General features: G+C 44.2%; 1 pseudogene; it reads left to right on the top strand.

Moving 5' to 3' along the window:
• The first annotated feature begins 727 nt into the window (after window positions 1-727).
• LOC122319546 lies at window positions 728-7,838 on the top strand (annotated as a pseudogene).
• The last annotated feature ends 275 nt before the right edge of the window (window positions 7,839-8,113 follow it).

Raw genomic sequence — 8,113 nt, 5'->3', positions numbered from 1 at the left:
CGACATATCGTTTTCGCAAGTTAATTATATTATACTATCCGTCTATCTCTAACAAACCTTCTTGGATTAATGAAGAGTTGACACATCTAAGAAATGTTAAGTCATAAATATTTTTTTAGTGCAATTAAATCATTATTGAATTCTTGTGTTCCGATATACTATCCGTCTATCTCTAACAAACCTTCTTGGATTAATGAAGAGTTGACACATCTAAGAAATGTTAAGTCCAGACTTTATATAAAATTTAAAAATATAGGTTCTCAATCTATATTGTCTAAATATGTAAGTGCTCGGTTAAATTATACCGTGCTTAATGCTCAGAAAAAATTATTTAAACCATTATAAGTTCCAGTTCGCACAGGATCACAAACAATATTATGTTTTCATTAACACTAAGCGCAAAACAACCAGTTACGAAGGAATTGCTGTTTCTGTGCTTAGATTCTGTGCGAAAGCCTTGTGCAAACCTCTACTGAACTTGTTTAACTTATTTTTGGAATCTTCACAATTCTCGCATATATGAAAGGAGTCCTTTGCGATACCTCTCCATAAAAAATGTAGTAAATTGGATGCAAGCAATTACAGAGGAATCTCCAAATTGTCTGCTGTCCCTTAGCATTCCCTGTTGATCTCCTAAATGGTATTCTAAGTTATCTGAATGGTCGAGGCATCGAAAGCCGAGGACGGCTACTAGACCGACGCCTCAATCCTCCGCAGCCTAGCAAATATGGGTCCTATGACGGACCTAGACACATCGGACGAGGAGGGTGCCGATACTGCCGTGGTGGAGAGGCCCACAGCAGATGTCCGTGAGGCTTCTGCAAATAAACCTCCATCACAGTAAGGCAGCTTCCGCTGCTCTTCAACTCCATCTGGCTGAGGATGGAGTCGACATAGTCCTGATCCAGGAACCTTGGATAGTGGGAGGAAAGGTTTCAGGATTAGGGACTAAGGAATATAAGCTTTTAACAGCTCCCAGCGAAGGTAAAGTAAGGGCCTGCATCTTAGCCAAAAAGCACCTCAGCATTTTTCTGCTCCATAATTACAGCGATGCAGATAACGCGGCAGCCACCGTGGAGAGTCAGCCATCTCCATTCCGAGTGCTGTCATCGTACACACTTAGGCTACCTTAAAAGAGCAGACGGCTCCTGGACCAGCACGAGTGAGGAATCTTTGGAGATACTTCTAGACACTCACTTCCCAGGAAACAGCCAAAACGCTCTCACCTTCCAACAAACAAACGCCCCACTAGCAAGTATCGAAATCGTGCATAGACCCAAAGGTCCTCCATTGGGCCATACGCAGTTTTAAACAATACAAATCTGCAGGTCCAGACAAAATCATACCCGCAAAAATACAGCATGCGGGAAATATAGCCATAAACTGGCTTCTAGACAATTTTAAAAGGTCCCTACTTCTTGGACACCTACCGCAATTGTGGCTAGAGCCCCGAATTGTCTTCATCCCCAAAGCAAGGAAACCATCACACACGACGGCCAAGGATTTCAGACCAATTAGTCTGTCTTCCTTCCTACTTAGGACCCTTGAAAGAATCATCGGCCTGCATCTGAGATCAACTTTCAATCCATGTCTCATCACAGACACGCAACACCCCTACAAGAAAGGGAAATGGACAGAGACAGCACTACACTCTCTCGTCTCCAAGATAGAAAAATCAATGTCCCGCTTTTAAAAGCCTCATCCCAAAGGCAATTACCGGAGCCCTGACAGACCTTGGGGTGCACCGGCACTTGGTGGGGCTTATATACCAACTGCTTGCCGCTGCAGGATAATAGCCTATGCAAACAACGTCTTCACAGGTAAATACCCCCAAATGCTATGCGATCTCTTGAGTGAAAAACTCAATGTTTTGTCTAGCTGGACCATAAAGAATGGTCTAGGAATTAACCCCTCAAAGACCGAGCAGGTTTTCTTCACTAGGAAGCATAATATACCAGTCTTAGTCCCACCTATCCTCAACAATCAAAGATTTTCCTTCAGTAGCAGCGCAAGGTCCCACATATCCTCAACAATCAAAGATTTTCCTTCAGTAGCAGCGCAAGGTCCCACCTATCGTCAACAATCAAAGATTTTCCTTCAGTAGCAGCGCAAGATAACTGAGCGTAATACTTGATAGGAAACTAAACTGGAACTTGAACCTCACAGACAGATACAAAAAAGCTTCAATAGCACTCTTCACGTGCAAGAAAGCAATAGGGCTCAAATGGGGCATAACACCCTATATAGTAAACTGGATATATACGGCCATCGTCAGACGAATACTACAGTATGGGGTCATGGTATGGTGGCCGGTCCTGAAAAATAAATCCAACATAAATATTCTAGCAAAGATGCAAAGAGCCGCGGCACTCTGCATCAGCAGTGCTTTACGCACCACCCCAAAACGAAGCTCTAAATGCCATACTCAACCTCCCAAGCCCAGAACTAGCTGGCATGGAACAGGCTACAGTAGCGGCAATCAGGCTTAGAGATACCAAACAGTGTAACCCACCAGAAGCGGGTTACTCATGTATACAGGACAGACTACGGCACTCCAACGAAGTTCATACAAACACCGTTCAACACAATTATCCCAGAGAGGGACGAGTGGAACTCACAGACACCTGGTCCCCAAAATGCTATATGCTTCTATACGGACGGATAAAAACTACAGAACAGAGTAGGAGGAGGAGTTTATCCTGAACAGCTAGGCTTACGGATTTAGACTCCCCGATCATTGCAGCGTCTTCCAAGCTGAAGTATCAGCAATAACGGAGGCCCTAAAGCATTTGAAAGCACTAAAACCGGAAAGCTCACGTAAACATTTTCAGTGATAGCCAATCAGCTATCAAATCGATTGGCTCAATCTCAAGCCACTCAAAAACATTATTGAGTTGCCGCTCATCTTTACACGAGATGACACAACAATTCGTAATCAGCCTTATATGGGTACACGGACTCAGGGACATAGAAGGCAACTCTATCGCAGATGAACTAGCTCGAGAAGGCACTATCGCGCCACTCCTACAAGAGATGGAGGGCACGAGTATGCCTTTAGCCACATGTAAATTACTACTTAGGGAAAACCTGAACCAAAACAAACAGACAATATGGGAAAATCACACACTGTCGCCTAACACGCCAAATAATCTCAAAAAGAACACCAAAACTTCAAAGGTTGACCGAAGCATACCTCAGCACTGGTATGAGAGTCATCACAGGGCAATGGTTGATAGGCACCCATGCCAGAAGACTAAATGCCCCGTATAACGATTTCTGCCGTAGCTGTAGGGACGAAGAAGTGGAAGAAACGGTAGGGCATCTACTATGCCATTGCCCAGCACTGCAAGCGAAAAGACTTGTTCAATTAGGAAGCAGATTCCTGATAGACACGTCCGACCTGTCCGACACCGATCCCCATCGGATACAAAAAATTACCAGCGCCTCTGGCTGGGGAAACTACTAACTTCACACGAACCTCGACGGGTAAAAGGGGAAAACACATACGGTATCACAATGGACCTCTAATGGTCTATGTGCGTCGGACCGACGGCCGGTAAAACCTAACCTAACCTAACCTATCTGAATGGCAGGACGCAACGGGTCCTCTTTAAAAATTCTCTTTCTTGTATTCTCAGAGTCACATCCGGTGTCCGACAAGGGAGCCACCTAGGTCCGCTCCTTTTTACCTTATTTATTAACGACCTTACTTATGTACGCTGATGATGTAAAATTATGCCTTACAATCTGATCTAGATAGCTTTCAGACCTGGTGCTGTGATAATGTATTAAACTTAAATGGCTCTAAGTATAAAGTTATGACCTTTTGCCGTGCCAACTCAATACGTGCGACTTACACTCTCACATGTTGATGATATTGGTGTTCTTCTGGACCCAAAACTTAAATTTTCAGACCATATTTCGTCTTTTGTCAATAAGGCCAGGCCAATACATAATGTAGATCTAACTATGAGTTGCATGATTCCCACAGAGTATTTTATTTTGACTATAATAAATTATATTCTATTATCTCTAATTCTGACTCTCTGCCGTTCTTAAAGCTATCAATACTAACGTATTTAACAAATTCTTAGATCTTACTAGTATACATATATTTCCTCGTCCTTTACTGTCTCCTGTATCGCGTCTATCTTCCCGCAATATGAGTCGTACGATACACGGCAGCGCCTCTCGGTCGGTTGGGCGGGAGGTGTGGCCGTGGGACTCGAGTAAAAAAAAAAATATGGCTCAATGGCATTGTGATAATGTATCCACTTCCACAATATACTATTGAGTTATTAGTATATTGTGGAAGTATAGTGATAATATAAATTCGAGAAAACTCAAAATAACGATATATCGAAAATAAAAAATTTGTGTATTTTTTATACTGGGAACCATTACTTTTAAGCTGCCTGAAAATAAAGAAAAATAGAAAGAAGAAGAGAGAGTACTGTGCTATTTCAGCATTATTATTAAGCTACTTAGGTCGTAGACTTTCTCCACCTAAAAACCCGGTCCCCAAGTACTAACTGAAGTTTGCACAGCATTACTAGTTCCTTACAATGACAAAGCTGTAGATTTTATCCACATATAACTTTTCTCCAATTGTAACTGTTACATTGACTTTCCGTACGGGTGATGTCTGTAACAGCATAAAAGCGTAGAATATATCCACTATGCCCTTTTATGACACGTTCATTCATCATCAGGAAATCAACGTCTCTAAGAATACAACATCCCTAAAAATCTGTACTCAAGCCATTTGTCGAGCCTAACCTACTATATATGGCGAGTTTATCAGATCAAAGAAATCCGCAAGGAAAGAAATATACACCTACTTACTTAGTTTTCCGGACAAACCATTTTTGAGCCTAGCAGAATCTAGGCAGCAGTGTGTGAAGGGAAAAGAAAGAGGATGATCGTCTGGTGTAGTTGACGACGTTTTGTTATAAACCGGTTGGTTTGGGCCAGCCGGACTAAGGCTCCACTACGTTGGGCGACAGTTATAATTATTAAATAAAATAAATAAGTATGTAACATACAACGAATGTTTTTAAAGCAAGCAGATGGTAGTGTAAGAGATCCATTCTAAAGTTACCTTACATCAGATCCTTTAGGATCAGTTTTTTTTTATTTCTTTGCTATTCCTCTCGGGAACTTAGGGCTTCTACGAGAGCCTTCTATTTAACTCTCTTTTGTGCTGTCTGTTTAGCGTTTTCCCATGTGATGTTTATTTGGGCAAGTTCTTGTTGAGCGGTTATTCTCCATGTTGCTCTTGGCCTTCCTACCCTCCTGCTTCCTTGGGGGTTAAAGTCCAGTGCCATCCTTACTATACTACTAGGATATCTCCTTAGAGCGTGCCCTATCCACATCCATTTCTTCTTCCTTATTTGGGTATGTATTGGGGGCTCGCTCGTAACGCGCCACAGCTCTGTGTTGGCTATTCTGTTTGGCCAGAATACCCCACATATGATTCTCAGGCATTTGTTGCTGAAAACATGCAGCTTCTGCGTTATTTTCTTCGTTGCGATCCATGTCTCACTTCCGTATAGCAGTATGGTTTTCACACACGCGTTGTAGATCCGGAGCTTTGTTCGTCGGCTGATTTGTTTGTTTCTCCATATGCGGTATAGTCTTCCAAATTCTGAGCGGGCTTTGCCAAGACGACTCGAGACAACATCATCCACTTCTCCACTGTTGGATATGATGGGGCCGAGGTATGGGTAGATGGTGACGAACTCGATTGGGTTCCCATGTATGTTGATGTTTCCTTGGTTGGAGTGGTTGAAACGCAAAGCTTTTGTTTTTGCTACGTTTATTTCGAGTCCGACGCTGCTGGCTATCCTGACGAGGTTATCACTTTTCGCCGAGTCTGTGAGAGATAAGAAAGATGTCGCCTGCATAGTCTAAGTCCACGTAATTCCGCGCTTGGGCGAGCATACTTCGCCCATTAACTCGTCGACCACGATGTTGAAGAGTAGAGGTGACAGCGGGCATCCTTGCCGAATTCCTGTGTTCTTCTGGAAAGGTTCACTTGTTTTCCGTTGTGCAGTACCGCCAGGTTAGCATCGTCATACATCGATTTGATGATAGCGATGAGATTAGCAGGTACTCCTTTCCTTGCAAGTATTCGCCATATTGATGCCCTTTCAACTGAGTCGAACGCCCTCTTGAATTCGATAAACAGAAGGTAGAGCGGGGCTCTCCATTGTGTGTTTGCCTGGTCTACGCAACTCCTGTGTGGTCTGAAACTTGCCTGTTCGTCTCGGATTGTTAGCTCTATTTTTTCCTGAAGGCGTTCGTTCAGCAGTGTAGCTAGGATTTTATAGCTAGTATTGAGCAGAGTTATCCTTCTCCAGTTGTTGCAGTCGCTAAGGTCGCCTTTCTTGGGGAGCTTAACGATGATTCCGCTTTTTCAGGAGTCAGGCACAGTCTCGCCTTTCCATATGCGTGCGAAATGTGGATGCAGCGTATCAGCCATCAGCTGAGTGACAACTTGAATCAGTTCGGCTGGTATGTTGTCCTCGCCGGCTGCCCTATTGCGCTTTAGCTTCTTTATTGCATTCACAATCTCTCTTACATTCGGGGGTGCAGAGGGTATACTGGTTTGGTAATGTGGTCTGGCTAATTCCCATAAAGTGTTGGCGCCACCTCCGAATCTGTGCATCATCATTGGATAAGAGGTTGCCTTTTAGGTCTCTGACTGGCTGGTTCCGTCTGTGGTTGGATCCGGCAATCCATGCAATCTGCTGGTATAACTCGCCGGCTGCTCGTTCTGCGTCTGTCGCAAGTCTATCCAGTAGCGCTCGTTTGTCCTTTCTGGCCGCTCTTTTCACAGCTCTGCACAGTGATATTCATCACGGTTCTGTGTGAGCTGGTCCGCCAGAGGCTTCAGATTGTTCCTCCTTCTAATCAGATCCCAGGTCCCTTCAGATATCCATTATGCTCTTCCGCGTTGTTGCAGCCCAATTATTTGCTCAGCTGCGGTCCTTAGCTGTCTGCAGGTGTGCTCCCATGGGTGGTCTTCTAGGGAGATCAGCTGTTCCCGCAATGTGGACGTCATTCTCGTCTTCAGAGTGGAGTCGCTAAAGAGGTACTGGTTCATGGGGGCGCTCGTCGGTGTTGGCTCTTATCAGTCTTCCTTGAGTAGTTGCGGTTCAACTTTATTTCAGGTTCTCCAATGACCAACTCATGATCACTGTCTATAGATGCTCCCCTTTTGTTCCGTACGTCCAGTAGTGAGTGTCTCCATTTCCTGCTAATGCAAATGTGGTCGATCTGGTTGCTCGTGTTACCACTAGGAGATGTCCAGGAGTATTTGTTGACATCTTTGTGTGGGAATATTGTGCTGCCGATGACCCGTTGGAATAGCTGGCAGAGTTCCACTAATCTCTCTCCGTTATCATTGCAAGTCCCAGTTCCATTTTGGCCAATATCAGATCTTAGTCCGGTGTTGTTGGGCCCTACTTTCGCATTAAGGTTACCCATGAGGATGTTAATGTCACCTTGCCGCGTCTTGCTGAGGGTTGCTGTGAGGGCAGTGTAGAAGTCGTCCTTGGAGTCTTCTTTGGCGTCTTCCGTCGGGGCATAGCATTGTATGATGTTTATATATCTAGCTCTACATCTGAATCTGGCTGTCATGAATCTATCAGAAATGGGTTCCCAGGAGTGCAGGGTCTTGGACAGTGTTTTTATGCGCTTGGACACTTAAATCCCCACTCCATATTGCTATTTGATGTTGTTGTTTCCCCACTGCCAGAACACCTCATCTCACTGATTCCAGCTATTGCAATATGGAGTCTCTCCATCTCCGCCTCGAACTGTACGAGGATTAGTTTTTTTTTTTTTTTAAATTCCTTTTTTTATTCCTCTCGGGAACTTAGGGCTTCTACGAGAGCTTTCCATCTAAAGCCGTTTTATGTTTAAACTTCTCGTATTAGTTTCAGTAATCGTTGTGTGTTTCGACCGATCTGGTGATTTGGCCAGATGCGGCTTATCCCTGTGGTGGGGCTGCCACCTGTCGCCATCGGGGATTGGCGTCTACGGTGTTGTGTTGTTATTCGTAGAAAAGCGAACAGTCTGGTAACGCGCTCCCCCTGCTGGGTGTTGT

Source organism: Drosophila yakuba, chromosome 2R (genome assembly GCF_016746365.2).
Source record: "Drosophila yakuba strain Tai18E2 chromosome 2R, Prin_Dyak_Tai18E2_2.1, whole genome shotgun sequence".
Classification (NCBI taxonomy): Eukaryota; Metazoa; Arthropoda; class Insecta; order Diptera; family Drosophilidae; genus Drosophila; species Drosophila yakuba.
The sequence above is the reverse complement of the archived record's forward strand: the minus strand, read 5'-3'. Positions and strand labels throughout refer to the sequence as shown.